Here is a 24,606-nt window from a genome sequence, read left to right as displayed (position 1 = left end):
CTTGAGCAGCATAAGGCTGTATAGATCAAACCTAGCACTTTTAATTAGGCATGGAAATTAACTGGTAGCCAGTATAGTCAGGCCAGGACAGGCCAGGCCTTACATTGCTTAGACCAGAGCATATATCTTGAGCCAAGGCACTTGAGAGGCCCTGTAAATGCCGGTGCAATTTTGCCTTTTGGCAACATAAATGATTCTCCATGGAGCCTAAGGCTATCATACCTGCTAATCACAATGCCTGTATGGTATCTGGGGTAATATCTCTCTCTCTGCATACCTGTTGCTGGAGATCGTAAGTGAGAGAGTGCAATTATGCCCCACTTGTGGGCTGCCCATGGGCAGGGAGTGAGCAGGATGGTGGACTGCACAAGCCTTTGGCTGGATCCACCTGAGCTCAACTTGCATGTTTGTATAAGTGATTTAGATCTGCACTGCAACCCTATGCCTGTTTACTCAGAAATCAGTGGGGCTTAGTCACCTGCATTGTGTAGGATTGCAGCTGGGTTGTGTGCAGTACCAGATCAGCTCTTAGTGAGCATGGGTAAAATGAATCCAGTTCCATTTGAACAGTCTTTACAGGTGGCGCAATGAGTACAAGGGAAGCCAAACATTTTGTTTCTGGTCTATCGAGTGGTCATCTCAGCTCTGTCCTTTGTCACCATTGAGCCTCATCACTGGATACTCTTCAAGGCACAAGGAAATTCTGTGCTTGGGTTGTGATGTAGTGTGTGTGTGTGAGTGTGTGTGTGTGTTAAAAAAGCCTACAAGATCCCATTCACTGCAGTCGTTGCATATTGATTGCTGTGCTTTGTAGACCTAATGCATGAAATGTGGGATGATAATAACAGAACAGAACATTTGGGGAGGCCAGATAAGAAGATGGAATCTTGCAGCATGACTTTGATCCAGAACAGGCTGGTAATGTGTACACACAGAAGGTGCACACCTTAGATTTTATTTTGGGAGACAAATGTGGTAAATATAAATATAGAGCTATCGCTCAGACGGGATTCTTACCTGGGAGACAAATGAAAGATAATGTTAGAAATATAATTGATTTAATTGAATATTTGGGTTCCAGGAAAGATAAACAAGCAGCTTTGATATTTATAGATGCTGAGAAGGCATTTGATAATGTGTCTTGGTATTTTATGAAAAGAAACTTAGAACTTATGGATATGGGTCCAATGTTTCTTAATGGTATTCAGGCTATTTACTCTGCACAATATGCTAAATTATTAGTCAACAGCACGTTAACCGACAAGATTGAGATTACAAAAGGAACTAGACAGGTTTAATACTGACATTAGAACAACCGATATCCAGTGCAGTGGAAGCAATGGAGAGAATAGAAGAATATGGGCAATTAGCAGGTTTTATACTCAACAAATCCAAAATGAAATTATTAACTAAGAATGTGGATAGTAAGGAAATAGAGGAACTGCAACAGAAAACAGGAATGATGATGATAGCAAAAAAAGTAAAATATCTGGGAGTCTGGCTTACATCTAAAAATATAAATCTGTATAAGGATAATTATGAGAAAGTGTGGAATGAAGTCAAAAGATATTTGGAAATTTGGGGAAGAAAGAAATTATCATTTATGGGAAGAATTTCTGCTATAAAAATGAGCGTGCTACCAAGAATGTTATTTTTATTTCAAACAATCCCGATTATCAGCAGAACAGGACAATTCAATTCATTTGAAGAGATAAGAGGCAAGCTATCAGAGTGGTTGCAGTACCATCAATTGCAAGATATATTTAAGGAAGATACAGTGGTGCCCCGCAAGACGAATGCCTCGCAAAACGAAAAATGCGCAAGACGAAAGGGTTTTTGGTTTTTGTGTTGCTTCGCTAGGCGATTTTCCCTATGGGCTTGCTTCGCAAGACGAAAACGTCTTGCGAGTTTGTTCGCTTTTTTCCTAAAGCCGCTTGAAGAGGCGCAGTTGCGACGGACCGTGCTTCGCAAGACGAAAAACATCGCAAGACGAAAAGACTCGCGGAACGAATTAATTTCGTCTTGCGAGGCACCACTGTAGTAAGAGAAATGGTTTTGGTAATACTAAATCAAAACTAGAGACAGAGTTGCTAGATAGCAAAAGAAAAACATTGTCAAAGATGTTTAAGTTATTATTAGAATGGCATACAAAGGATGAAGAAGTTAAGTCGGTTATGATTAAATGGGCTCAAGATTTTGGTCATAATATTGAATTAGATAAGTGGGAAAGATTGCGTGGACAGGCAGAGTCCCCCCAACCCCAGGCAACCCCCAGGTGGAATAATGACTCAAGACACTATGTTATGGGATTAAAATTGGCCACAACTTTATTAAAACTTCAGATGTGGGGAGACCTTGGCTTAGGCATTGGGTGTTTATCCCTCCCAGTCCCCGGCCGGGAAGCTGGGAAACATCAGGGTTATCCAGAATGAGTGGGGATTGGGCTGGCTCTGGAGAACATCTGTTCAAGCAGAGAGCCCGCCCCCCATTTTGCCACCGTCACAGGGGAGAGCAATGACAACCTATTGGCGTATGGCCAACGCCTCCCCTCAAACAACCCCTTTAACGGGAAACCCTGGGATCACCGCCGCAGGGGGGGGCGTGGGTCACCGCTTCACCCCCCCCCCCAAATCAGGGAAGATAAAGGATTCCGCCCAAGGTCTGAAACCGCCAAAGTTGTGACGTTTTGCTATGGGGAAGGCAAAACCTGCAAATGCAGGAAAATTCCTTTCCGGCCCTTCAGCAGCGACCGTGATGTAGCAGCGCCCGTGTACCTGTGAAGAAGAGGTTAACCTGCAAAAGAAGGGAGGGCAGAGTGGGAGAAGCTCTGGAGCTGGCTGAGGATTCCCAGGTAAGTTCTGCCTCTATTGTGTGGGCAGGGCGGTCCCTCCCTGGCCAAATCTCCTGCCAACACGTCCCCAGCCAGGATAGGATAACTGGCAGAGGTAGGAGGAGACCTCCAGATGTCCGGCTGCGGGTGGTGGTGGTGGTGAAGCCAGGTTGTACTGCCAGGAGCAGCATAGGTCCAGGGGTGTGAGCTCCAAAACAGAGTCCACAGCAGCAAGAGGTCAGGTCAGTTTCTCCTTCTCCATGCCAACAGGCTGGACGATGTGTTACGGCTTCACCCTGCAGACCCAGAGGCCACACTTGGCTAAGCTTTGGCTACTTGCTGCCTGTGTTACCCTCTTCTTTGGGCTAGGAGGTAAGTCCCGCTTATGAGATAGGAGGGGAGTTACAACACCAGTGCTCGGAATCCCTTTTTTTTTTGGGGGGGGGATACTTTTTCAGAAAGTCAGCAGGTGCTGAAAAGACAGCAGAGGTGGAGACCACCTAAAAATAGAGGGGAGGGAATTCCAAAGGGTAGGCAGGTGTCACAACACACCAAAGACCTAAATGGTGTGGAACGGACCTCCTGATAACATGGTCCCTTGCAGGAGGTTCTCTCTAGGAGAATGCAGTGATACGTTGGGTATGGAGGGGAGGAGGAGACCTCCAACTAGCGGGGATTGTTCCAACTATTATTTGAGCCTTTTATTCTTCCTGTTAGTAACGTATTTTTATTTTTATTGATTACAGTAAGGTCCCAGGGTGAGCCACTGACACCTAGAAACAGAAGCTGCTCTGGAAAGTTTGGAGAAAGCCCTGAAACAGATTTTGTGTTTCCCTGGGGGGGGGGATTTCAAAGGTGCAAGGAGAAATCTGTGTGCCGATGAAGCAATCTGCTTACTACTGCTGCCCCATAATAATAACAATAACAATAATTTATTATTTATATCCTGCCCATCTGGCTGAGTTTCCCCAGCCACTCTGGCCGGCTCCCAGCATTAAAAAGATGCCATGTTTAAGTGGATCACGTCCAACAGGGTTTCTTTAAACTAAAATTTGAAGCAAGCTTGCAGTTTTAAACGATGCACACTTAATTTTGCACACAATTCTCAAGCATCCAGCTCCTCCTGTTCTGCAGCCTCCTTTGTTTCTGGGTTTTCACTATGCCTTTCCCTCCCTACTCCTTTTCTCCGACCTCTCGCCCAAGACATCGGAACGGATTAAGTTTAAGAACCAAGGTACCACTGTAGATAGATCGATAGATGATGATAGATAGATGATAGATAGATGATAGATAGATAGATATAGATAGATATAGATCTATAGATGATAGATAGAGATAGATAGATGATAGATAGATAGATAGAGAGATGATAGATAGATAGATAGATAGATAGATGATAGATAGATAGATGATAGATAGATATAGATAGATAGATAGATAGATAGATAGATAGATAGATATAGATTGATAGATGATAGATGATAGCTAGAGATAGATAGATAGATAGATGATAGATAGATGATAGATAGATAGATAGATGATAGATGATAGATAGATAGATAGATAGATAGAGATAGATAGATAGATAGACAGACAGACAGACAGGTAGATATAGACCGATAGATGATAGATGATAGATAGACAGACACATAGATAGATAGATAGATAGATAGATAGATAGATAGATAGATGATAGATAGATAGATAGATGATAGATAGATAGATAGATAGACAGACAGACAGGTAGATATAGACCGATAGATGATAGATGATAGATAGACAGACACATAGATAGATGATAGATAGATGATAGATGATAGATAGATAGATAGATAGATAGATAGATGATAGATAGATAGATAGATAGATAGATAGATAGATAGATAGATGATAGATGATAGATAGATAGATAGATAGATAGATAGATAGATGATATAGATAGATAGATAGATAGATAGGTAGATGATAGATAGATAGATAGATAGATAGATGATAGATAGATAGATAGATAGATAGATGATAGATAGATAGATGATAGATGATAGATAGATAATAGATGATATAGATAGATATAGATAGATAGATGATAGATAGATAGATAGATAGATAGATAGATGATAGATAGATAGATGATAGATAGAACATAGATAGATGATAGATAGATGATAGATAGATAGATAGATAGATAGATAGATGATTGATAGATAGATAGATAGATAGATAGATGATAGATAGATAGATAGATAGATAGATGATATAGATGATAGATGATAGATAGATAGATAGATAGATAGATAGATAGATAGATAGATGATAGATAGATAGATAGATGATAGATGATATAGATAGATATAGATAGATAGATAGATAGATAGATAGATAGATAGATAGATAGATGATAGATATAGATGATAGATAGATAGATAGATAGATAGATAGATAGATAGATAGATAGATAGTAGATAGATAGACAGATAGATGCTAGATAGATAGATGATAGATAGAGCATATATAGATGATAGATAGATGATAGATAGATAGATGATAGATAGATGATAGATAGATAGATCAAATGGCACAATCTATTTTCTCTCCCCTTTCAAAGAACCCACTTTTAGTACACTTCTTCCCCTTAGCTAGCTATTTCCCTTTCACATACCCCAAAAACATGCGCTTTGGAAACTGGGATTCACTTTCATAGCTCAGCTCCCATTCAAGGGGCTTAGAATTTTCCCCAAGGTCTGCTATCAGCCCCTGAATGGGCAGGGCAGAAATGTTGCAAATAAATTTGTGGGAGGGTTCTGGGAAGCACCCAGCTTGTCGCTGCAAAAAACGAGACGGTGAGCTTGGTGGATGTCTGGGGCTGCTCTTCTGGCACAGCAGAACTCTTCTTAGACCCTTCTCACCTAGGCAGGTTGCTTGCCAGGAAGAGCTGAAATGAGGCATTTCTTTTACAGCAGTAGCAATCAACTGCCAGGTCTGCAAACTGGTGCCGGAGGAGAGCATGCAGTGCTGGCCTAGAAGAAGCAATTGCACAATGAGGGATGGATATTGCTTGCAGTTAATAACTATTGATGGTAAGGATTCTGTCGAGGGTGCTTGTCATTGTCTCTGCTCCAACCGCTAAAACAGCTGTGGAGAAGCTTTGGCTCTCCAGATGTTGTTTTAATTTCAGTCCACCATTCTGACTTTTTGTATGTTTTGAATTATTGCTGGGGTGGGTGGCACTGTGGTCTAAACCACTGAGCCTCCTGGGCTTGCCGATCAGAAGGTCGGCGGTTTGAATCCCTGTGACGGGGTGAGCTCCCGTTGCTCTGTCCCAGCTCCTGCCAACCTAGCAGTTCGAAAGCACACCAGTGCAAGTAGATAAATAGTTACCGCTGTGGCAGGAAGATAAACAGTGTTTCCATACGCTCTGGTTTCTGTCAGTGTCCTATTGCACCAGAAGCGGTTTAGTCCTGCTGGCCACATGACCTGGAAAGCTGTCTGTGGACAAATGGCGTCTCCCTCAGCCTGAAAGCGAGATGAGCGCCACAACCCCATAGTCATCTTGGACTGGACTTAACCATCCAGGGGTCCTTTACCTGTGGTGGTGGGAGGAGACCAGCAGTACCTCCTAATTACTGAGAGTGGAGGCAGTATGGTGATGGGAGCTGCCAAGAAGGAGCCATATGTGGCCTTCAAAGTGCATGCTGCAGCTGTCATTGGCACCGTGGCAGCAGTGGTGGGTGATGGAGGCCAGTTCTGCTGCCCCCGTGGATCCTGCCGCCTGAGGCGGTTACCTCCCCTTGCCTCATGGGTGGACCAGCCTGGCTTAGCATTCTACTTGTACCGAGGACGTATCCTGCACGTTCATTTGGCCTTTGTCTCCACAGTCGAAACAGATACCGTAAAACATATACGTAGGAACTGCATTTCCAAAGCCACAAACATGTGCAGGCGCAAATTCCTGAGCGACGACAGAAAAGAAATCTACGCTTTTGCCTGCTGTGATGAAAATGGGTGTTTGATGCCTCATGGAATGGTCAGCTGAAGTGTATAGTGAAGATGATCCGGACACAAAAGCTTCCAGACATATGGCAACCCCAGTTTTTGTTCAGATGTGCTCTTGTGAGTTGTATCTGAGGTGGTACTAAGTTAAGTGTCCTGCCAGTGCAAGGACTTCCGCTTTTGCAATAAGGCTCCCTCCTATGTGACCATTGCATACGTTCTAGGGGTTCCCTCAGCCGTCTGGAACAAATTTGGGAGCACCGCAGGGTTCGCAGTCTCTCCTCTCTCTTTCTCTGAAGGAATAAATCTTTCCCTTGTTTCTGTTCGTTGATGTTGTATAGGAAAACCAGCATAAAGCGTTTGTATTGCAACAATAAAACTCTATATGCTTATGTGGTGTTGGTGGTGGAGGCAGTCGTCGTGGCAGCTCTTCATTGGGGCACGACACCAGGAAGAGGATGGCAAATAATAATAATAATAATAATAATAATAATAATAATAATAATAATAATTTATTCATACCCCGCCTATCTGGCTGGGTTTCTCCAGCCACTCTGGGCGGCTTCCAACAGAATATTAAAATACAATAACCTATTAAACATTAAAAACTTTCCTAAACAGAGCTGCCTTCAGATGTCTTCTAAAAATCTGGTAGTTGTTTTTCTTTTTGACATCTGATCAGAGGGTGTTCCACAGGGCGGATGCCGCTACCAAGAAGGCCCTCTGTCTGGTTCCCTGTAACTTGGCTTCTCACAGCGAGGGAACTGCCAGAATGCCCTCGATGCTGGACCTTAGTGTCCGGGCAGAACGATGGAGGTGGAGATGCTCCTTTAGGTATACTGGACCGAGGCCGTTTAGGGCTTTAAAGGTTAGCACCAATACTTTTAATTGTGCTCGGAAACGCACAGGAGGCTGTTGCAAGCTGTCACCAGCATCGGGAAACACTGAAAGGGTGGGGAGTTGGCATAGATTAATCCCTTCATGGGAGAGCAGCACCTTGAATTTAGCTACCTGTGGCATTCAGATTGCTAAAAGTTAGAAGTATCCTGAAAATACAGGGGGAAACAAAGCACACTACAATATGCGCAGAGTGTGTTAGGGGAAACAGTTCAATGAATTGAGGGCAAGAAGTTTCCCAGAGCAATGAGGTTAGTGCTATGTCACTGTGAAGAGTGCCCCTTCCCCAAGGTGGGAATGAAGAGGGCTGTCAGCAGGGGTGGGGAGGCTCCAGCTGGGGGAAGCCCCAGAGGAGGAAGGCTCAGAGTCCGGGGATTGGTGGTGGGACAGAGAGGTCAAAGGGAGAAGATTGGTGAGAGGAGGTGTCCGAAGCTAAAGGGGCAACAGGCTTTAGTGAGCAGGAAGAGCCTGTGACAGGGAGCTGTTCAGACTCCAAGGCTGAAGCAAAGGACGGCAGTGGTGATCAAGGGACTGCTGAAGAAGCCAGGGAGTCTTCTCCTCCAGCTGTGACAAGCTCCCCTCCTCCCTGGCCTCCAAGAATGCTGAAATGTGGCACAGAATTTTTTATTTTTTATTTTTAAAAAGCATGCCCGTCCACTTGCTTGCCAAGACCACTGCATGCCACTGGGCCCACACAGAGACAACTCACATAGACATCCCCACACAGCAACGTAACGCACAGCCCTTTGTTCACATCAGAGTTCTTTTAATACAGCATCTTCCTTAGACTGCATTCAAAGGCACTGGTCTCTGTCATTACAGCAGTGGAGCTCATGCAATTGCTTTACAGCATAGTAGACCTTTCGAGTTTTGCACCCGCTGGCATAGAAGCCGCATCCTTTGTAGTAGCGCAACACATGTTTAGTTACCACTGGGAAGAGAAAGAAAAGTATCTGGGTTACTGTTAGAATCTAGCGAAGGATGCGTGATGGTAAAGGAAGGATCCGCTCATGGCAAGGTCCCCATCAGAGACAGCTGGGGAAACGGGGGTCTGTGCTGAAAGACAGGTTTTTGCTACCACTGTTCCCAGGTACAGCAACCAACACCCCCATTTATCCTCAAGAATGAATGGAAATTTCCCATGACATTACGTGAAGCACTGCAATTGGGATGCCACTGGCCAGAGGGCCCAACCGGGCCCCTGACTTGTGATACCTCAGCCAGGTGGTCTGTATCACATGGACTTATCCAGGATCCTTTCTGTACCTTGGCATGCTAAAGTTTGACTGGAGAATTATAAGTGAACTTAGAAAATTCATGTTTCTCTCACTGCCTGCAGGTATTGTTGCTTCAAAGAATTTCCAGGGGAATACGTTCCGTCATGTGACTGAGGGCTTGGAATCAGGTTTCGCATTAGCGTAGCTTAGAGCTTCCATTGGAACGAGGTGCTTCTCTCGTAGTTCTTGTTCTGCTGAAATTGCAAGATCCCCGACCTCCTCTGCACCCAGTCATACTAGCCATGCCCCACCACCCACCCATGGAAATGCACTGAAAATAAGGGGGAGACAAAGACGAGAAGCACCACTCACTTGAAGAGATTCTGTACAAGACGCAGGCTGCAGGATGTCCTGTACGTGGATCATCAGGGCATTTTTGTACATATGGGGCAACTGGTACACATGGCTGTCCTTCACCCTCTGAATTGCACACAGTACAGATTAAGGCATTTGCTGTCAATGGAAGAAGAAGAAAGAAAGAAAGAAAGAAAGAAAGAAAGAAAGAAAGAAAGAAAGAAAGAAAGAGAAAATCATCTGCTGTAAGAAAGGCTTTTCTATTTACATGTCTTGTCCCTCCCTGGGCTTCTAAGTCACCAAACTAGTTGTTTCCTTCAAAGAAGAAAAATACTGATCAGAAAGTTCTGGGACATGATCCATGAAGAAATAAAAAAGTTACTAAGAACTTCACATAGCAAAAGACCAGAAACATACCTTTTGGGAGTATTGAATGGTGATATTTCTAGAGAAAATACTAAATTCTTTCTCTACGTGACATCAGCGGTGAGAATCCTGGTGGCTAAGTACTGGAAGGGTAACCAGGTACCGACCAAAGAAGAATGGTTATGTAAATTACGTGAACATTTGGAACTGGCCAAATTGACAGATATAATAAGACTAAAGGCAATGAATACAGTCAAGAAGGAAAGGAAGTGCTTGAATGATTATTTAGAAAGACAAGTTTCTAAAGTAAAAATTTGGCTGTGTCTAGAATGACCTCGTGAATGGAAAAGGGGAAACATACATATATACATATATATATCTGTAATGGGTATGAGTTATGACAATATCAATCAATATATTGAAAGTAATACTGAAATACAGATAAAATATGAAATGTGAAAGGAAGTGTTGTGAGAGTGATGGAAGTCTATTACTATTATTATTTTGTAAAATAGTGTTTATTGTATTGAAATATTATACTTTTCTTTATTCTTTTACGATCTACTTTTCTTTGCTGTTTCCCCCTTTCCCCCTTTATTTATTTATTTTTCTTTCTATTATTCTTTATGTATGGCTTCGTATTGATGTATTTACTTTGCAATAAAAATTCTAAAAGAAAAAAATTAAATAAAAATACTGAGATGCCCTGAGTCTAAAAAGTATATTGGGGGTTCTTACAGAAGGTGTAAATTGAGCCCCACGGAGTTCGGCAGAATGTGATTGGCTGTGCCTACAACCAGGAGCACCCTCCACTCTGCCACATCCCCATAACAGGCATCTGAGGGTGCAGCCAGCTCCAGCATTGCAGAGACTTTGCAGAAAGGGTCCTCTAGTGAGCCTCCTGAGAGTGGCAGGTGCCAAGCAGCACCTTAGAGTTGCCATATTTCAAAAAGTGAGAATCTAGACACTAAAGTTGTAGAGATATTATTATTATTATTATTATTATTATTATTATTATTATTACTACTACTACTACTATTAGTGAGGGTTGTTGAGCTTTTGGGACAAAATTGCAAAGAAGAGAGAAAAGAATAATGATGTTTTTGAGCTATTTTTAAGGGAAATTCCCCAAAAGGATAATGCCGACATGGAATGCCATATGTCCGGCTTTCCACAGTCATTTTTAGTGATTTCTGCTTGGACACTGCTTCCGACGTATGGCAACCCTACAACAGCCGGATGGGCAACATCAACAGATGTGAACACCAGAGAGTTTGCACCAACTGGGGGAGTCACTGCAGCTATGATAGGAGGAGCACTTTCAGCTGCCACTGTAAGCTGTCAAGTGTATGCAGACAATTAAACATTTTTACAAAACTAGTTGTTGAACTGCTTGGGGAGCGAAAAGGCTGCACTTATGACTTGCAAACTACTTTGATTTTTAAAAATCAAATGTTTTTAACAAGTAAATAAATAAAGTTGAAATATGCCCCCCCCCCATGCAATAGAGTATCATTCCCCTGAAAAACTTTCTGAAGTTGGGACTGTGCAGGGATTACAAGGACAGGAGACATAGTGGGTTTGTGGAAATCATCTCTGCCAATACCCTGACCCAAACATGGAGGTAATGATGCCTGTATAGATCTGGCACTTAATAGCATCTAAACCTTTTTCCAGGTCTGCGTTATTTCCAAACTTAGCCTTTCAATCATTATCCCCAAATAGGTGCCAGAGCTAAAAAGAGAAAGAAAATAGCTTACGGGTTTGCCAGTTCTTAGGAAGATAGGTGGTGGACATACGGCACACTTGAATTGGTGGCCTACCATGTTTTTCCATTGGCAGGTGGGACTTACCTCCACAGCTGAGGCAGAGCAAAAGACAGACTCCAAGCAGCCAGACCTGAGCCAAGCGTGGCTTCATGTTAGCAAGGAAAAAGCTCTGTCTGATTAGAAAGACTATTTCGAAGAGTGATTGCTTGGAGACAGAGGACTAGGCTTCCTGGTAATATGGAGGAGGAAGAGCTCAAATACTTCTCTCTGTCTGAGGCTCAATACTGTCATTATATAAGGCCGAGAGGGGCCTTCTTGGCTGCTCAACCCATTCTAATAGGCTTCAAGGTACAAGAGGACTCTGGGGTGGCTCTGAAGAGCAGCAGAGATGTGGGTGGTGGTTCCTTGAGCCATTAAGTGCATCATGTCCTGATTGTTTAACAAATGTTAATGGGATGTGGGTTCAGCTGGATGCTCTACAGAATGTCCCAGACCTCAGTGGTCCTCTGATGCTATCTTTTGTGGAGGCAGGCCTGTTCCTTTGAATGGGTTCTCTGCCCAGCTCCACATTTCCTGGTTGACTGATCCACGCAAACCAAAACAGGAGCATGGTGCACCAGGGCAGGCAAGTTCAGAAGCTGATTGGGCTCTGAGGCCCAGAACATACAGCTTTTAATTTTAACAATCCTAAGTGCTTGTGATACCCCAGTAAAAAGGTAAAAGGTAAAGGACCCGTGGACGGTTAAGTCCAGTCAAAGGCGACTCTGGGGTTGCGGCGCTCATCTCACTTTCAGGCCGAGGGAGCCGGCGTTTGACCACAGACAGCTTTCAGGGTCATGTGGCCAGCAGGACTAAACCACTTCTGGAGCAACAGAACAACACGACAAAAGCCAGAGCACACGGAAACGCCATGTACAGTGATACCTCAGGTTACAGATGCTTCAGGTTACAGATGCTTCAGGTTACAGACTCTGCTAACCCAGAAATAGTACCTCGGGTTAAGAACTTTGCTTCAGGCTGAGAACAAATATTGTGTGGCGGCGGCGCAATGGCAGTGGGAGGCTCCATTAGCTACAGTGGTACCTCAGGTTAAGAACAGTTTCAGGTTAAGAACGGACCTCCAGAAAGAAATAAGTTCTTAACCCGAGATACCACTGTACCTTCCTGCCACAGCGGTACCTATTTATCTACTTGCATTGGTGTGCTTTCAAACTGCTAGGTTGGCAGAGGCTGGGACTGACCCAACTCGAGATTCTGAAACCCTGTACAGAATGTCCTAGAGCTCAGCTTCCAAATGATGCTGTCTTACATGGGAAGGAAGTGTATTCCTTTCAATTAACAAGACTTTCATTATATAAGACTCAGAGGCACCTTCTTTGTGCCTCAGGGCACCTGTCCCTGCTAGGCTCGAAAGGCACAAGGAGCTTTTTAGGTGCATAATATACTGCTTGTTTGGGCAAATCCAAATGGGCTGAAGCTGAGGAACCAGCCGGATGCAGTACAGAGTGTCCCAGACTTCAGCGACCCTCTTACATGTAGGGATTACTTGTTCACCACCAGGAAGCTTCAGCCAGGCCCATATGTGCTACTCACATAGTTGTTTCATAGTCCTAGGCCTCCATGGGCCCCTGATGCTATCTTATGGGGAAGGATTGCAGTATGTGTTCCCCACCAGGAAGCTGCAGCCAGGCATATGTGATTGTTGCATCACACGAAACTTCAGCTGACTAGGCACCATCAGACCTGGATCAAAGACCAGTTTTTATATTAAAAGGTTTGGATACAGAAGGGTATATTTTACTCGAGGACCTAAAGGGCATATTTCACCAGTGCTACCAGGTGAATGGGCTGGGAGGCCACACAGCTACTGACCCTGCAGCCACTGAGTGGATTTCTCTATGGTCCTCAGATGCTCCCAAGGGTGGTAATTTGGACTAATTAAATGGAACCTTTCCCCCAAAAAAGACTTCACCCAGAATCCTCAGTAAAAAGACATTTTACAAAGACTCTCCTCCCTGAAAGAGAGGGGAGTGGTTGTGGGCGGGAGCCCGAGCACCGCCCAGCAGGGGGCGTTGCCCCCTGCCTCCAGCTCACCTGGCTGGCACTCACGCCCCCCCCCCCGATGGCCACCCAACCAGGTGCCGTGGAGGGGGCGTGTTCAGCAGCCTTTTGCTGCAGTGCCAGCCTCTCCCTGGCCTCATTCCTCATCAGCGTCCCATCGCAAGTCATCAGCTAGGAGAGTCATCACAGAGAAGAGCCATGAGGTTTGGAGTCGGGGGAGGGGTCTGATTCCTTGCATGCCTTTTAACTTTAAGAGGCTTGCGTGCGCTCATTGCTTTACTGCTTTTAAAAAACCCAGGCATCCAGGTTGGCCTTGCTGTGTCCTCTTTTCCGTGTAAAAACCTACATTTAACCTTCTATTTCCCCCCACTCCTGGTGCTTTTAATTTTTGGCCAGGATGCTTGTATGTTTTCCCCTCTATTGCCCTTGCCTGTCCACCTGCATGGCTGGTCTGGGTGACTGAGAGGGTTTGCCTTACATTTAATTTGTTGGCCAGGGTGCTTATGTGTTTTCCCCCTCCATTGTCCTTGAGAGCCTGTATGGGACAGTTAAATATTTCTGCATTGCTGGGGTTGGACTAGATGATCCCCAGGGCTCCTCTCCAATTTTAAGTCGTGCGTGTGTGTGTGCTTGCAGCGTGTGTTTGTGCCTGCCGTTTATTGATTATTACTCTTCTAGTGTGGGTTTAATTTACCCTGCCAACCCTTCCATTGGTACCACTTAAATCGGGAGCCCACTGTAAAATTTAAAGGCTGCTGGGGCTTGGAATACATCGTGCACTTAAATCTCACCCCTCTTGGTTTCTCTAAGCCACCCCCCCTCCGCTTGATGTTTGGGGGTAGAAATAAGGCAGGGCTTGGGGTGGACAATTCAGGGTTTATGATCAGTAAACCATTCCTCAGCACTGCACGTTTAGAACCTTTGAAGGTGTGCCTTTGCCTGGTTCTTGTCATTGGCTGCATTTGGCAGTACAGGCTCCCTAAAGAAAACTGCTTTTAAAGTTCCAAGTTTGGTTTCCGGTTTCCGTCGCGGACAGAACAGGGAGTGTGGAAAATTTCCGGAGGAGTTTTCCAAGTAATACAGGGGCTTGGGGGTGTCGCAAAGGCACTGCGCCCCCCATAAATCTCAAGGGGGAGACCCTTGGGGGAGAGATACCCAGCCGTGTGGAAGCGGTCAGCTGTTTTTTCGGGGTTTTTTTCTCTGGAAGATCTCGAGGCAGCGAAACCGCAGCACAAAAGGGAAAGTAACGACCCTGTATTACGATGCCTCTGACTCCCACTGAAGAATGCGACGGACCTCCAAAAATATAAGAACGGAACCTTTAGTGTGAGTAGACTCATTTAATGCTACAAAATTTAAAAATACACTAAGAGAACGTCGGATGTTAGACGATTTAATTTAGGAGTTCACCTCGGTAGAGGACTAAAATGGCGCAGGCTACAAAGTCGCAAGGTGGAGGAAGGAATGTATCTTTTTGCCTGACTGAGTGAATACAAAGTTGGAAATACGACCCAAAGAAATTAAAGAAATATTCGGAAAAAGAACTTTTTCTAACTTTCCCTAACTTTGGGAACTCATCGACGTTTCTGGGACTTATTTTACGACTGTTTATTTGAACTCTAATCTGAAGAACACTAAGACCCCTTGAACTCTGAAATTTATTACGGAGGATTTATGTCCTGCTCATAAATCTCTGGCTTCTTTTCTCTTCCCATTCTCTCTCTTTCCTAGCATTTAAACCAAGACGTCTTTTTACATTTGGAGATGAATAACCAACTAAACTTAAATAATTGAGAGAAGTAAATGACATGTTGAATAACTTCAGACTCTGAAAAGTTGGATACTATTTGACATAACTATTGGGAACTCCCTGAAATATCTACATCTTTTCTAGGACTATTAAGTGAACTAATAAACCTAAAACTTGAGGTAACAGAAAACAATGAAAGTCTGGCATATTTTCTGTGAAACGGATTAGGCCAACAAGTGGCTGAAGAGTGCAGAGACTGAACAATTTTTTTTTTCTTCTTCCTCTGAAATGCAAAAGAGATTATTATTTTTGATTTTTGTCCTTTGTTCTGCTTCTCTCTCCTTATGTTGTTGAAACAGCTATACTAGACATGTTTCTGTAGTATATTGGTTGCTTTTCATTTCTCCACTTCGCTCCAAACCTGGACTTTGAGACTTATTAACTCCCCCCAATTGGGGCTGCTAATGCTCACTTCAAGTCTCATTTCACTTCACTTTACTTCAATTTTTTTCGCCCACTGTTCCCCTGAATTGGATATACGTAAGGATTAGAGGAAAGTCCCACTTTCCCCTTTCTTTTTTTTTTCTCTTCACTTCTTCTTATGACTTTAATTAAATCCCTGATATAATCTGTGGATACAAGCTTTGATATAATCTGTGGATACAAGTTTCGCCCATTCGCGCTGCACATTGGAATTGATAACTGTTGGGGATTCCCCTTCTTTCTTTTTTTCTTTTTTTCTTTTTTTTTTTTTTTGGACTACATTTCGGACGTTTCCCTATTTTCGATATTGGATTGGGCCGACAAGCGGCTGAAGAGAACAGAACCGTTAAGGCCCGGATGGAAGAATCCTGGTGGAGCCTTATTTTTGAAGTAGACTGAGTTCTTTTTTGGTTATAATTTTGGTTACAATTTTGGTTATAATTTAGTTGTAATAGGTTAAAGTTTGTTTGACTATAATTGGATATAATTCGGGGGGGGGGACTTGCTTTATTATAAAAACACTCCCACATTCCTTAAGACAATATTTGGAACCATTTAGATATAACAGAGATATTTGGTTATTTGATTTATTTGACCATTTGATTCTATACAGTGGGTACAGTGGGTTATCCAAGGTACAGTGGGTTATCCAAGGTTGTTATAATTCAATATCGGGGTCACGAGATTAGAAGGATTTAAAGTGTCCAATTAATGGTATTTTATTTTTATTTATTTTTTTTTCTCTTCTTTTTCTCTACTCTCTCCCTCTCACGTGTATATATGTAGAGTAATTAAATTAAGTTGGGAGGTAATATTGAGTATACAACAAATATTGATACAGTGGAAGAATTTTGGGCCCCGCCTCTGGTTTTTTCTAAGGGTGTTGGGAACTGGACCCAATAAGCTGTGTAAAAGGAACTTCCTGAAGCTTACAAAAGAGGTTTGTTTCTTTGTTTCTGGAGATTCTAGGAAAAACAAAACAAAACAAAAAGACTGTGAGCCCTTTAAGGGAGAGATTTGCCTGAGTATGTCGGGGAGAGATGGGAAAAAGGGGGGAGGGACTCCAGGGGAAAGGAAGTCATCACGTCAAGAAGAAATTAAAGAAATTAAAGACCTAGACATTCTATGGTTAAAAATAAAAGAAGAATTTAAACAAAACGAATTACACATGGAAAACAAATTAGGAGAAATGCAAGAGATGATTGATAAAAAGATAGAGGGGGCAGTTGGAGAACTCTCAATTAAGATCCAAGAGCTGTCAGCTAAATCTAAAATAATTGAAGAATCTAATAAAAAAATGCAGAAAGAGATGAGAGAACAGAAAAAAGAGACAGAAAAAATAAAGGAAGAAATGAGAGAAGTAAACAAAATACAAGAAAGGATTTGGGATAATCTAGCTATGACAGAAATGCGTCAGAAACAGCTTCATTTAAAATTTAGGGGAGTAGGTGAGGAGATGAATGAAGATATAAAAGAAAAAATGACTAAAGAATTATCTAAGTGGCTGGGAATAAAAGAAGAAGATGTGGCCTTCTCTATAGAGAATGCATTTAGAATAAAGGTGAAACCGCAACAAATCAAGTCAAGGAAACTCCTTGGAGATTGTTTAGTGATCTTTAATTCAATTGAGATGAAAAATTTAATCCTGAAAACGAGCTACCAAAAAAAACTTATAATTGAAGGTAGACCTATTATTATTTACAAAGAAATACCAGTTAGGTTGTTACGTAAAAGAGAAGGGTACAGACAAGTGGTAGGTGTCCTAAAAAGAAATGACATACAATATAGATGGGAGTTCCCTGAAGGGGTCACCTTCTTCTATAAAGATAAAAAATTTAAGTTGACGGACACTCAAGAGGTGGAGAAATTTCTAAGAAGGTATGAGAAGGAGCTTGGCAAGGCCGAAATCAGGTTAGGAGACAGGGGGGAAAGTAAAGATGAGAGAAGAAGAAAGAAGGAGAGGGGAAGTGAGAAAGATGAGAAAGAAGAGGAAGAAGAAGTTGATGAGGAAGAAGCCGCGGTGGGAAAAGATGCGGCAGAAGAGGAGGAACTCTTAGGGAACAGGGGTTCCAGACTATAAGATTGGTAACCCGGTTAGAGTAAATAAAAGTTAAACATAACAGCATCGCTGAAATTTCTGTCCTGGAATGTGAATGGGCTAAATGAAAAACTTAAAAGGAATAAAATTGAGAAGGCTTTGAAAAACAAGAACTATGATGTGATCTGTTTTCAAGAGACACATGTAGCCAAAAAACATAAACATATTTTGATAAATAAAAGGTTGGGGGTGGAATTTATTAACTCAGACGTAAATAAAAAAAGAGGAGTAGTTGTTTACGTTAAGGAAAAATGGGACCCCGTATTAACTTGTAAAGACGATGAGGGAAGAATACTGGGAATACAACTTAATCATCAAGGGGAAAAAATCAATGTGGTAACAGTTTATGCCCCAAATACAAACAAAGCAGAGTTTTTTGAAAAATTGGAACAAATATTACTAGATTTGGAAAATTACAAATTAATTCTACTTGGAGACATGAACGGTGTACCAATACCAGAACTTGACAGAAGTGGAAAAAAGGGGAAATCGAATCAAGGGAAGCTCCCAAGATCATTTAGTAACCTTGAGGAAAATTTAGATTTAATAGATATATGGAGGCATAAAAACCCAATAACGAAGCAGTTCACACATTTTTCAGAACCCCACCAGAGTTGGGGTAGAATTGATCAGATTTGGGTGTCACGTGCATTATCGACAAGAATAACAAAATGTGAGATCCAGCCTAGAACCCTTTCTGATCATTGTCCAATAGTCTTGGAAATAAAACGTGAAATATCGGGAGTGTACAGGTGGAGAATGAATGAATATCTATTCGAAATTGACGAGGTGAACGAAAAGGCTAAAAGTACTCTGAAAAATTATTTTGACTTAAATCTGAATAAAGAAACCCCAATTAATATAGTTTGGGATGCGAGTAAGGCAGTGTTAAGGGGTTTTTTAATACAACAAAACAATTACAGAAGGAAACTTAGAGAACAAAAGAAAGAAGAAATTATTACCCAACTGAGAGACTGTGAGAAAAAATTAACAATAAACTCGGGAGATGAAAGGACTAAACAAATAGTTAAAGTGCTACAATCACAATATTCAGCATTACTAAACCAAGAAGTAGAATGGAGAATTAAATCCATGAAGCAAAAATACTTTGAATCAGCAAATAAAACGGGGAGATTACTGGCGTGGCAATTAAGAAAAAGGAAAAAGCAAAATGTGATTAATAGAATAAAATCGGGAGATATGATAATAGAAGATCCAGATGAAATAAAAAAAAAAGTTTCTCCAATTCTATGAAAAGTTGTATGAAAAAGGAGAGGAAGATAATGTAGAAATAGGAAAATACTTGGAAGAGTATAGAGGGGAATATTTAACTGATGAAGAAAGAGCTCAATTAAACAAGAAGATTACAATGGAAGAGATTAACGAGGCTATTAAGAAGATGAAACCCGGAAAAGCACCCGGACCGGATGGACTGTCAGCAAAGTATTATAAGGTTTTAAGGGAATATCTTGCTCCGGTGCTTAGTGAAGTGATTAATGATGTTCTACAAGGAGGGAAGATTCCAGATTCATGGAGGGAGGCACACATCACATTAATACCAAAAGCGGATGCTGAAAAGATGGACGTAAGTAACTACAGGCCGATATCGTTACTTAACTGCGATTACAAAATCTTCGCAGATATTTTGGCGAACAGACTCAGGAAATACTTAACAAAATCTATTCATAAAGATCAAGCGGGATTCCTCCCTAACAGGCAATTAAAAGATAATGTTCGGCATATACTGGACATTATTGAGTATTTGGATCTTAGGACCGACATTCCTGCGGCGATGATTTTTATCGATGCCGAAAAGGCTTTCGATAATGTTTCTTGGAGGTTTTTAATACAATGTATGAAAACAGTAGGAATAGAAGGACCATTTTTGGAAGGTATTAAAGCAATATACTCAAGCCAAAGGGCCAAACTGATAATTAACAATAATCTCACTAATTCTTTTACAATTGCAAAGGGCACGAGACAGGGGTGCCCGTTGTCTCCCCTTCTATTTATTATGGTTTTGGAAATAATCGCAAATAAAATAAGGAAAACACCAAAAATAAGAGGTATAAGAATTGGAGAAAAAGAATATAAATTAAAGGCTTACGCCGATGATTTGGTATTGTCTTTAGAGGACCCAATAGAAAGTGCCAGTAATGCCCTGGAGTTATGAGAGGAATTCGGTAAATTGTCTGGGTTTAAGTTAAATAAAATAAAAACTAAGATCTTAACAAAAAATTTGGCCGAAGATGTAAAAAACCAGCTAGAACTAAAAACAGGTATTAAAGTGGTGAAAAAGGTAAAATACCTGGGAATATGGATCTCCCCGAAAAATATAAATTTAGTGGAGGATAACTACACTAAGGTCTGGAGAGAAATTAAGAAAGACTTAGATACTTGGAATAGGTTAAAATTGTCCTGGACAGGAAGGATGGCTGCGATTAAGATGAGCATTCTTCCGAGACTACTGTTTTTATTCCAGAATATCCCGGTAATTAGAGGTACGGCATGTTTTAAGAATTGGCAAAGAACTTTAGCTAAATTTATATGGCAAGGGAAAAGGGTAAGAATTAAATTCAAACTCCTCACGGATCTAAGAGAAAGAGGGGGTTTTGCAGTTCCGAACTTAAAACTTTATTATGAGGCCGCTTGTCTTTGTTGGATAAAAGAATGGGCCATTTTAAAAAACACAGATTTGTTGGATCTAGAGGGATTTGACATTAGATTCGGCTGGCATGCTTATTTGTGGCATGATAAAGGAAAGATCCATAGAGGCTTCTCTAATCATATCATTAGAGGCTCGTTATTAGAAGTTTGGAACAGGAACAAAAAGCTGATTGAAAGAGACACCCCTTGGTGGCTTTCACCAATTGATATCTTAACAATAAAAAAGTTAAATCTGGAATGTGAAAGATGGACATACGAAGATCTCCTAGTTAAATCAGAAAGAGGGTGGAAAATTAGACCGTACGAAGAGCTAAAGGATAAATTAACTGGATGGATACAATTTCACCAAATTAATGCGTTATGGTACGATCATAAAAAAATAGGAATGAGTGAAAAAAAGTCCAGGTACCAGGTGGAAATCTTAGAAAGTAATACTAAACTTTTATCCAAAATGTATAACCAACTGTTAGACTGGGATACTAAAGATGAAGAGGTGAAAGGAGTCATGGTCAAATGGGCCAGAGACCTTGGATATAATCTGGAGTTTGACAGATGGGTAAAACTTTGGAAGAAAGGTATGAAGTTCACAGCATGTGCTGCTCTCCGAGAAAACATGGAGAAAATGATGTATCGTTGGTACATCACCCCGGCAAAACTGGGGAAGATGTATAAGACCGGAGACAGCACATGCTGGAAATGTAAAACTAAAGAGGGTAATTTCTTTCACATGTGGTGGACCTGTGACGAAGTGAAAAGATTTTGGGGACAAATTTACGATGAATTAAAAAGAATACTGAAATACACCTTCCCCAAAAAACCTGAAGCGTTCCTTTTAGGTATGATCGGAGAGGAGATCAAAAATGAAGACCAAACATTCTTTCAATATGCAATGGTGGCCGCCAGGATTTTGTTAGCGCAAAACTGGAAAACTTCCAATATCCCCACCATTAGAGAATGGCAAATGAAATTATATGAGTATATAGAATTAGCTAGAATGTCACAAAAAATTAGGCATAAAAAAACCGTTAAGTTTACGAACGACTGGAATAAATTTCTAAGTTACATTGAAATCAATTTAGGTATTACCAAAATCACAGTGGGCGGAATCTAAAACCTGCGATGTAAAGAGCTGATATAATATAATCTGCAGATAAGCGATGAGTTTATTTTGCCTAAACCGAGATGGAAGGAAGCCAATTGAGTGATGTTATGTTGGTTTGTCTGTTTTATGTTTATAGGCGTTGTTTGTTGTTGTTGTTTGTTTGTTTGTTTGCTTTTTTTTCTTTTTAGTCTTTTTTCTTTTTTGTATTGTTTGATGTCGTTTCCAAAATATCAATAAAAAGATTAGTAAAAAAAAAAAAAATAAAGTTCCAAGTTTTATTACGGCAAAAGCCAGTGACACTAAACACCACAAGAACTGCTTTTAAACAACAACAACAAAAAGGGTTTCGGCTTATAATACCTTACTAAAAAGTCCAGGTTAACTCACGGTTTATATTTCAAACTTTTCCTTGCCCCGTATCGTCATTTTACTCCCTCCACCCCCTCCTCCCTCCAAACTCCCCCACACACACTTTCCTTCTCCTCCCTCCACCCCTCCTCCCTCCCTCCACCCCCCACCCTTTCAGGAAAGAGATACATCACATTAACCTTTAAAAAAAAAAAAAAATAAATAGAAAAGAAAAAAGGTTACCAGACAGGTTTTTCAACTGCTGGGCAGGCTTGATTGCTTGGCATTGTCTTTTTAGCACCTGGAAGTTCAGCAGCTCTAGTTGCATTGTCAGTTTAACTAACCAGCAGTTTGACCAATTGCAGTCTTTTGTCTATTTAAGCACCTTTATTTCCATCAACTGGTCTTGAGCCGACCTTGTGGGCAAAAAATTTACTTTCTTTGTTTGGCAAAGTTTCCTTTGTTTGGTGTAAGTTTAAGAGCAACCTCACCCCTCCTTTCCAGAGGGCCGCTGGTGTGGGCCTGGAATCTTATTGATTTCCTTTTCTCTTAAGTTGGCTGCAGCTTCTGAGCATCTCCTTGTAAGCAGTTATTTTCAATTCTGTTTGATTACTTGGCAATGCTTTGCGCCTAGATTTGCCTATCATTTAAAAGGGGCAACTTTTTATTGTAGGCAATTATCTTCTAATTCTGTTTGACTGCAGTTGGGGTTCCTTTGTGTATGGGATTGTTCCTTGGAGCCAGGTGCTAATATGTAGCTGAGCGCTGCTGCTTGAACTCTTGCTGGGTTGTGATTTAATAAATATAAAATATACAAGCGGTGCAGTTAAGTGACGTATAGCTTGTTCATTTTGTCAGCAGTTACGTGGAGCGATTGATAATAGTAATTTCTACTCATAGCTATAAATCCATTGGCTATTAATTGAGATACTATCGATTAATGATTAATTCATCAATCGTGCTCTGAACTTTATTGATACACAATAATTGTACACTGACATTTAATTACAGTCAAGTTATTAATTGATTGGTGATATTAACACTAATTAAAAAATAACAACAACAATAATAAAATAAAATAATAAAATAAAATAAATTTGAAAAATAAATAATAATAAATAATAATAACAAATAATTATAATTAAAAAAATTGTAATAATAATTAATATTAAAAATATAGATAAATAAATAAATAAAATGAAAATTAAATTTAAAATAAAATAATATAAAATATTTAGTGACGAAATAAATAGTAGGCGCATTTTACTAGTGCACAGAGCAGCTCATGGCGCCCAAGAGGAAGCGCACGGGTGCAGTACCAACACACACTGCAGATGGCAACCATCGTAATAATAAACCCAAACCCATTTCGCAGTTCCTCAATGCCTTCAGATCATTCATTGTTGACTATGAACAGTACTTTCTCCTAGCTATTCTTTAGTTCTATTTGCCTTGTGTTTCTTACTTCCTTGTTTCGCAAACCAGTGGCCAGCCTTTAAACTACCCAGGTGCAGGCCCAAGCCCTCAGACAGGAACGGTGGCTGTGCAAACTAGGTCTCAGGTTTGCTCGGCGACTTTCAGAAACGCATCGGGGCGCCTGCGTGGAGGCTGCCGGCCCGTATCAATAGCCTGGTTGCTTCCAGTTCTTCTAGTTCTTTGCAGAATAGGCAGCCCAGGGTCCAGCTTCCAGAATCAGGCACCTCATCAGCCGGTGATGATGAGTCAGAATGGCTTACGCCCTTTCTGGGGAGGCCGCCGCATCTGGCAGTTAGCCCGTAGGTCGGGAAGAAGCCATCAGAGGTGTATCACACTGGAAAGCTGGACCTTAGAAAGGATTTAAAACGTAAGGTGTGCTGGTAATTCAATAAAGGGCAATGCCAAAGGCAGTCTTGTAAGTACCCGCACAAGTGTGAGAGATGTGCAGGGGCTCACCCAGCCACGGCGTGTTACTAAGGGAAGCGGCCCTTTCAGGGAGGTCAGGGCTTCCACCACTCTAGTTCCAGATGAGCCCCCGCAGCAGGGAACCATCGTTAAAGTCCTTCTGGGTCTAGCATTTTCTCCAATTTAGCTTTCTCCTCTCCTCAACCTCTTGTCTATCCATCCAGACAGAAGTGCAGCATCCTATCTTTGGAAGGTTTTCTCAGAGGGTTTCAGAATCCCGGTAGTGGCTCCTTAACCGCGAAGGACTCTCCTAATCAGAAGTCAGTAAGGGAAAGGACATTCGCCTCACCCCACGGGTAGCTAGCCCCACCCCTGGGTGCACACCACGTGTGCCACTCCGGGTGCCAGAGCAGCTAGCTCCGCCTCTGGAGTCACACTATGGCATACAGCTAATTGGGATGAACCCAACAGGGCCGCCACTTAGCCCCTGCTTGGTCTCCAGGACAGAGGCACCCCTTCCCAGACCCACCCCCCTTTTGTGATAATTAGGCAACCAAATGTATCATCCCATAACACCTCATACAGGAATTATTTTTTCCTGGGGAACCTGCCTTTTCCGCCCAGATCAACTACAAGAGCAAGACCACAGCTTTAACAAAATGACAGCCCAAGCAGGAAGACACATGGGAGCAATGGTACTGCTTTGAAGTGTTCCAGATCCATTTCCTGTTCTCCCAATGAGCAGGGCAGCTGTGGACAAAATTGCAAAGAAGTACAATACTGATTTAGTCCT

The 24,606-nt window shown here is 41.7% G+C and overlaps 1 long non-coding RNA gene across 1 annotated transcript; it reads left to right on the top strand.

The window, feature by feature from the left end:
- The first annotated feature begins 2,968 nt into the window (after positions 1 to 2,968).
- Positions 2,969 to 6,917, top strand: LOC310757374. Its single transcript, XR_014545120.1, has 3 exons — positions 2,969 to 3,202; positions 5,788 to 5,907; positions 6,706 to 6,917. It is a non-coding gene; the product is annotated as an uncharacterized lncRNA (long non-coding RNA).
- The last annotated feature ends 17,689 nt before the right edge of the window (positions 6,918 to 24,606 follow it).

The sequence above is a fragment of the Podarcis filfolensis genome (genome assembly GCF_964270895.1).
Source record: "Podarcis filfolensis genome assembly, chromosome: 2".
NCBI classification, from domain to species: domain Eukaryota; kingdom Metazoa; phylum Chordata; class Lepidosauria; order Squamata; family Lacertidae; genus Podarcis; species Podarcis filfolensis.
This window is presented reverse-complemented; position numbering and strand designations above follow the sequence as displayed.